Genomic DNA, 7,584 nt, shown 5'->3' with positions numbered 1-7,584 from the left:
ATTAATGGCCTTAAAATCTGTTGTCCTTCCCCAGACTTCTTTCTTCAGGACACTGGACCAAAGGGGTTGTTGGTTGGACTCTGCTAAGACAGGGGTTTTGCAGGGACACCAGTTGCCTTGCACAGAGTCCCTGCATGGCTCAGAGCTGGTCAGAACCATCACTGAACATTTCCCTCCTCACCCTGCAACAGCTGGACCCACACCAAGTCCTGCTGAAAACCCTACCTTGGCCAAGTGCTCCTCACTGCTGCACCACCTTGGCCAGCAGCCTCTGCCTCCCATGTGCCTCACCACCACCATGCCCTCAGTTTGGGTGCCATTCCAGCCCAGACAGGCTACGGGAACATATCTTGCATGGGGCGGGTGAGGCGATGTGAAGAGAAGCCACTTGGAGCACAACTTTCTTGCTCTCATGAGAAGGTATCTCCGGGTATTTATCAGCGGATGCTGTGTTGTCACCTTTGTGCAGAGCCACCTTCATCATCCTTTGGACACCATTTTGAGGAAAAATGGTCACAATAGGAGGGTCTTGGGAGGTCCTACGCTAATGCAGACTGACCTCCCGGCCCCAGCGCTCCACCATGGAGCCCACACCTTATATCCCCTTCCCATCAGCACCGCTCAAAACCAGAACTCAGGAGCCACCAGTGGGACCGGATGGAGTAAAGCTCTGCCACGAGGGATAGCTGGTTGGAAACACCTCATGGTTCAGGGGGGACCCCTACAGCCCTCCAAAAACTGCTGCTGGCTCCCTTGCCATGAGCCTCCAAAGGCTGCCGGGAGGCGCCTGGGTTAACAGGGCTGCTCCACAGAGATCCACCCGCTCAGCTCGGGGTCACAGCCTATCTGTGTCGCAATGTCTCTCTGAGTCATCCATTTCCTCCCAGTCACCGAAAATGGCCTCAAAGTTTGCACAGATGGTGCTTAATCCCCGTTTGGACAATGGGCGTTTGGGTTTTTTAAACGACAATTACAAAATGAAAGCAGGGGGAGGGAGGGGAGGCAGCAAGGGGTGGGAGAGGGCACAGGCAGGACTGCAGGATGGAGGCCAATGGCACAGCGAGCCGGGCAGTGCTCAGCATCCATCAGGAATGCAGGTGTGGGACAGGTAGCCTGGTTTAGCCCACAGAGGCTCAAAATAACAGTCAATGCTAAATGTCAGAGTGACAAGGACCAGGGGACCATGTCCACCACAGGGACCTTAGCCTGCCTGTGGCTTGCTGTCCTTGACCTGGCCTAGAGCCCTCTCCCTGCACATCACCCCGGGGGGCCATGGGTCATGAAAGATGGTAGAGTTGGTGGCTCCTTCCTAAGGCCAGGAGAGCATCTGGCAGCATGTCCTCCTGCCCTAGATCCCCCCAGCTCTGTGAAAGGACATTCCCCCCCCTCCACGGATGGACAGCTGATGCTGTGGTGAATTCTGCCTCCTCAGAGAGTGATGCTGAATGACACTGTGTCCAGCCTGCAAAGGGAAATGCTCAGCACCCTAGGACATGCACCCAGGGCTTTGGTGCTGACATGGCTGGAGGACCCAGAAACATTCTGCACGACATGCAGGGTGGTTCTTACAAGGTCTCTCCTCTCCTGCCTGCACACATCAAGGTGGGGGAACCAGAGCCCTTTGCAGCACCATGCCAGCCCCAAAATTATGGCAGGACCAGGTACAGCAAAGGTTTAGGAATGGAAGGGGTCAGCCCATGCTTGAGCAAGTGGGAAGCCCTTCTGCACGGCAAAACCCTCCTTTCCCACCACTTGGAGCACTGGGGGATTTGCATGAGAGCAAAACTGGGCTGAGACAGGGCAGAGAAAGTCAGCAGGGCTCAGCACGGGGATTTGGGGCAGGGAAAGCCTCTTCCCTGCCAATTCCCCCTCTCCAGCCCCGAGGAGATGACGGGAGGCAGGGAAGGGGGTTGCTCTTTCTCCACCAAAAGCAGAGCATTGCATCTCAGTCCTGGGACCCCCAAGCAGCTGGGTCATGGCTGAAAAACCTCTGCTTCCTTTGGGTTAAGTGAGGCTGATAGAGCCAGGAGAGGGGAGATAGCGAGGTCTCGAGAGCCCGGAGCAAAGTAGCACAGGGCCAGCTTTCCTCCCCGGCTGCGCTCGCTGTCCCCATCACGCGTCCACGTCCGTTTGACAGAGCCCTGCACTTCAGAAGCAATTAGCAGCCGAGTTGAACTAATTCCCTGCGTGGTGGGTCCAACACAAACAGCGCATGCTGGCCTGCGCCCCACACCTCCGCGCACATTCACCTCTGTTTCAGAGGGCCAGGGTGTCCCTGCCAAGAGCAACACAAATAACCCGCTGCTTCTCCAGGTTAAGAGGCAGCCCTGGAGGGCTGGAGCTTGGTGGCCGGGGCCATGCACACTGCTGCCGGCTCCTAAGCCAGCAGAAAAGCAGCCTCTGTTAACAGCTCGGGTCAGGACGGAGGCAAGCAACAAGGATTTGTGTATGTGGTCCTTGTCCCAGGGGGCCTGGAGGGGGGAGAGGCGTGAGGTCGGGGGGGGGGGGGTTGGCAAGGGAGTCCCGAAGCAGGGAAGGGGGGGGGGGGGGCAGGGTTCGGGGTGGAGGGGAGAAGGTACTTGCAAACAGCACCTGTGGGGTGTTTGTCAGCCCCTCAGAGGCTCCAGCAGCTGAAATAACAACTTGGGGAAGGCGGGGGGGAAATGCTGCTGCCCCTGCCCCAGCACCGGTCCCTGCTGCTGGGCTCAGGCACTGCTGGGATGCAGGTCGATGGGTCACCACAGGGATTGCCTGATCCCTTCTGGAGCCAGGGATGTTGCTCAGCTTGGTGACAGCCCCTGGCAAGGTTTTGGGACTCACGCAGGGGCTCCTGCTTCTGTTTGAACCTCATGATGCTGCAGCACAAGCAGGGTTGCCAGGCTTTTCTGAAGCATGTGGTGATTTTGGGTTCAACAGGTTTGCAGAGTTAAAAATCGGCCCCCGTCTCTCCGAGGAGAGAATGCAGGACACGTCTTGTGACAACAAAAGGACCCAGGCTGCTCTCCAGGAGACAAACCCACTGATGGCTGGAGAGAGGAGGGGAGATGGCAGCAAATCCTCCCCCTCGGCATGCCAGCACACATCGGGCCAGCTCTGCTTGGAGCCCTTTGGCACAGGGCACCAGACTGCCGCTGCCAGCCCAGGATGCCACCCACAAAGCCCCAAGCAGGTCAGGGCTGCCTGCCTTGTGCAAGCACACGGAGACAGCCCCAGGGCAGCAGCCAAGCACCCGTCGGGGCCCAGCACACAAAGAACATGTCAGGAGTGGTGTGGGAGAGCAGCCGGTGGCATTACAGCAGTGCTGAGCACCACGCTGTGTCTTGGTGGAGGTCAGCATGTACTGGGAACCCCAGGTTGCATCAGAGAGGCTGCAACCCCACATGCCAGCTCCTCCTCACTTCTCACTGCTCCTGTAGTTGGGGTGGTATTTCTCCCATCCATCATCCATGCCAGGACATGGCCCAGATCACACTGGAGGCACCTGTCACAGGAGGTGACACCTGTGTCACCAAGTAGCAGCCCCAAATCCACATCTCCCAGGCACAGACAAAGCCCTGCCTCTTCGGGGTCCCTTCAAGCACACTCAGGCAGGGGCTTGGTTGCCCATCCTGCCCATGCTCCCCCAACCAGCTCCACGGACAGCAGAGGGAGGGGTGACCATATGCCCCCCACACAAGCCAGGCTCACACAGCCCATCTAGGCAGAGGCCCGTCCTGTCTAAGAGTCCCAACACACACACAAGCCTTTGGCCTGCAGACGCTCCGTCCTCTGCTGCAAGCAAAGGTCTGTCCAGCCCCGGCTCTGTCCAGCCCCTGTTGCAACGTGCGGCCAGAGCTGCACTCCAGCAGAGCGATGCCTGGCTCTGGACACGTTCCCACACACGCTGCAAAATCACAGCCCTGCCCCAAGCAGGCAATGAAGAGGTCCCAGGGTCAAGCTATTAAGCCTCCTATCTGTTTAAACCCTTAAGCTGTCCTGTGATCTTGGCCAGGCATCCCCGTGCCGCAGCCCATGGTGGGGAGGGAGAGGGGGATTCAGCAAACGATGCCTCGTGCAAGCGCCCCAAGGAGCTAAGGACTGGGGGCTGCCAGGACTGGGGGGGGAGTGGCAGGAGGCGGAGGGCTTGGGGGGCTGCCAGCAGGCCGGGAAGGCCCCTCAGCACAAAGCAGCCCCTTTTCCACCTCTGCCCAGCCCTTGGGCTCCTTTCCACCATGTCTGCGTGCGCCCAGCAGCTTCCAGCCCCTGAATGCATCTGCAAAGCCGTAGGAGAGGAAAACGTGAGGGGGCCAGGGCAGAGGCTGGCGGATGGATGGGGCGGATGGATGCAGGCTTTGGCCTCAGTGCAGAGCTGGGAAGCTGTACCTGGCAGGACCAGGCTGTTCTGGGGAACTCACCCCAAGCAGCAGAGCTTGGCCTGCTGCTCAGCATCTCCTCTGCGTATTCCACTGCTCCACTGTACCCAGGGACTGATTCGGTTGCTGCCACATCCCCAGGGTCTTGTCCTCAGCAGGGTGGGCCAGAGGAGGAAAGAAGTCATAAAATGTGAAGCGTACCCTGATCCAGCTATCACTCCAGTGCCAGCTCATTTTGGGAATGTTGTGGAGCAGGAAAACTCCTAGGACATCTACCCACCAGATCTCCAATCTACCCCTGCATGGTCTTCAGGGACAATGAGCCACAGAGGAACAAACCCCCAAAAGCCAGGAATGAACAGAGCCTGTCCTGCAAGCTCCAGCCCAGCTGAGTCTGACCGGCCATGCTCTGCTGCCAGCAGGGCGGCCAAGCAGACTCTACCCAGCATCACCAAACCTGCAGACAGGACACACCAAGCGTATTGCCACCCACTGATGTCCCTTGAAACCAGGGACCTGCTGCACCCACTGCCCAGGCTCAGGAAAGCATGGATGAACCAATGCTTCCACTTTGTCTCGGCTCCCCAGCTGCCAGCACCACCCCAAACCAGAGGCAACCTGCCCAGACAGCTCCTCCGAGATGCCAGTAAACAGCCATTCAGCCAACATACAGCCAGGTCTCAGCCTCTGGCGCTGGCTGGGGTGTAGGTCTCTGGTACTTAAAGCTCTTGACAGCACCCAGAGTGACCAAAATGATTCTTTTTGTTGCTGCAGCAACACCATGACAGATGCAAGTTCTCGTTCTGCCCGTGTGCGCTTCCAACCAGCCTTCAGGAGGGAAGCAGGCAAGGAGCCAGAGCTGGCAAAGCTAAGCTAGCAGGTTCAGAGGCTTTCTGGACAGAATGGTGTCAGAAGACTGACAGCTGCATACCAGAGCCTGGGACCCTGAGCTGCTCCCAGAAATGAAAACACAGTGACACAGACCTTCCTAAGCCAGCACCCAGTCCCAAGACATTCCCATGGGTCATCAGAGCCAGCAGAAGCTCCTCTGGTGTGGTTTGTTCTCATAGAATCATTCAGGTTGGAAAAGACCCTTGGGATCATCGAGTCCATCTCTCAGCCCGAATCTACTGTAAAGTTCTCCCCTACCCCACATCCCCCACAGCTCATCCCAACGGCCCTTAAACACACCCAGGGATGGGGACTCCCCCCTCCCTGGGCAGCCTATTCCACTCTCTGACCGCTCTTTCTCTGAAACATTTTTCCCTCATGCCCAGTCTGACCCTCCCCTGTCACAGTTTCAAGCCATTCCCTCTTGTTCTGTCACTAATTCCCTGTGGGCAGAGCCCAGCCCCAGCCTCTCTGCAATGTCCTGTCAGGAGCTGCAGAGAGGGATGAGGGCTCCCCTCAGCCTCCTCCTCCTCACACTGAACACTCCCAGCTCCTTCAATGCCTCCTCACAGGATTCATAGGATATATATATATTTATATTCTCATGTTTTCCCCTTATTCATCCTCATTCTCCAGGACTCCAGGATCTCAGTGTTGATCTTCAGACACAGACATTATCCATGGAAAGATGCAGGATCACTTGGGTAACAGCGGAAGAGCTGTAGTCCCCTCAGCTTTCTTGGGGTGTCTTGGGGGGGAGCCGCTGAGAGCAGGGGTCTGGTGATGAACCAACAGCACATGGAGCCTCCCCTACAACTCCAGCCGTGGTGGGACCCCCAGGCTGCACTCTGCTCCATCCAGCCTGACATTTGCTAACTCCACCCAAGACAGTAATAAAACGCATCTGGCACAAACAGGGAATAATGCGGCTGTAGCCCTTGGGCTTTGTTATCTGCACATGATTACATCTCCCCCCCTCGAAGGCAGGGGGCAGCCCTGGAAACCCCCCTTCGCTTGCAACACCTGCACAGAGCAAGCCTGGAGAAAGTCCTGGGCTCTGGGGTTGGGCTGCGCCTCCTGCCAGGCAAGGCAAGGTGGGAGCCAGGCTCACCCGCACCTCCAACAAGCAAGAGCTGCCCTGAGCACCACTGCACTGGCCAGGCACCCCTACGAGCACACATACATCCACAGATGGAGGGTGCTGAACAGCACTGCTGGGGGACTCAGTGACTTCAGAGACTGCAGTCACCTCGGAGCTCCCCAGGGCAGATGGACAGTGCTCCATCTCCCTGCCAATCCCACCACGCCGAGGCAGTGGCCTGAGGCTCAGCACTTCAGGAAGAGTGGCCAAAACCTGAGCTAACCTCCCCCAGCACCCTGCTCCCTGTGGCTGGGATGTTCATGACCAGATCCCCTGCTCAGGTTGGAAAAGACCCTCAGGATCATCGAGTCCAACCCTCAGCCCGACTCTGCAAAGTTCTCCCCTACCCCACATCCCCCCACAGCTCATCCCAACGGCCCTTAAACACCCCCAGGGATGGGGACTCCCCCCTCCCTGGGCAGCCTATTCCACTCTGACCACTCTTTCTTTGAAACACTTTTTCCCCTCATGTCCAGTCTTTTGCAGGCTGACTCCCACAGAGGACCCAAGCAGAGGGTTGAGTGAGCACCACACTCATTTTGCAGTGTGCTGTGCTAATTTTTAAACACCACAAGAGTAAATTGAACATTTTGCAGAGCTGGAGCCGACCACGTAAACTCAGTTATCTTTAGTAACCAAACCTGCAATCTCCCCAGAGAATGAAATCAGGTCTGTTAGACCAGGACTATTGTTTTCAGACCCAAATTGCTGTCGGTCACAGAAGGGGAGAAGGGGCAGAGATCTGAGATAGTTCATTGTCTGGGTGGGTTTGTTAGAAACAGTTTGACAGATTAACCCATGCTGGAGCCAGGCTAAAGTGAAACTAGAAGGGTGCAGACACTTAAAATGAGCGAGGTCGAGGCAGGAATCAAATTCCGGGTGCTCTCCCTTCAAAGCCTGCACCACACAGCAGGGCAGGGACCCTGCTGCAGGGGTCTGAGGAAGGACTAGGGCAAAAAGTAGGTGCCACAGCATCACACTAAGGCTTTCCTAGATTCACAGACAAGTTCATCACTGAAGGGCAACGCATGCAGTCCATGCACTCCATGCGTGCCCCACTAGCACTGTGGACACATCATGCAGCCAGACCCTTCCCGTTTCTCCCAGGGTTAGAAGTTCATCTGAACACCCACCTCAGTCGAAGCAGGCAGCCCCAGGGCAAATCATCCCCCATCACGTCTCCAGACAGGGCTGGGGATC

Source organism: Athene noctua, chromosome 22, assembly GCF_965140245.1.
Source record: "Athene noctua chromosome 22, bAthNoc1.hap1.1, whole genome shotgun sequence".
In the NCBI taxonomy this organism is placed as follows: Eukaryota; Metazoa; Chordata; class Aves; order Strigiformes; family Strigidae; genus Athene; species Athene noctua.
Note: the sequence above shows the minus strand (reverse complement) of the source record.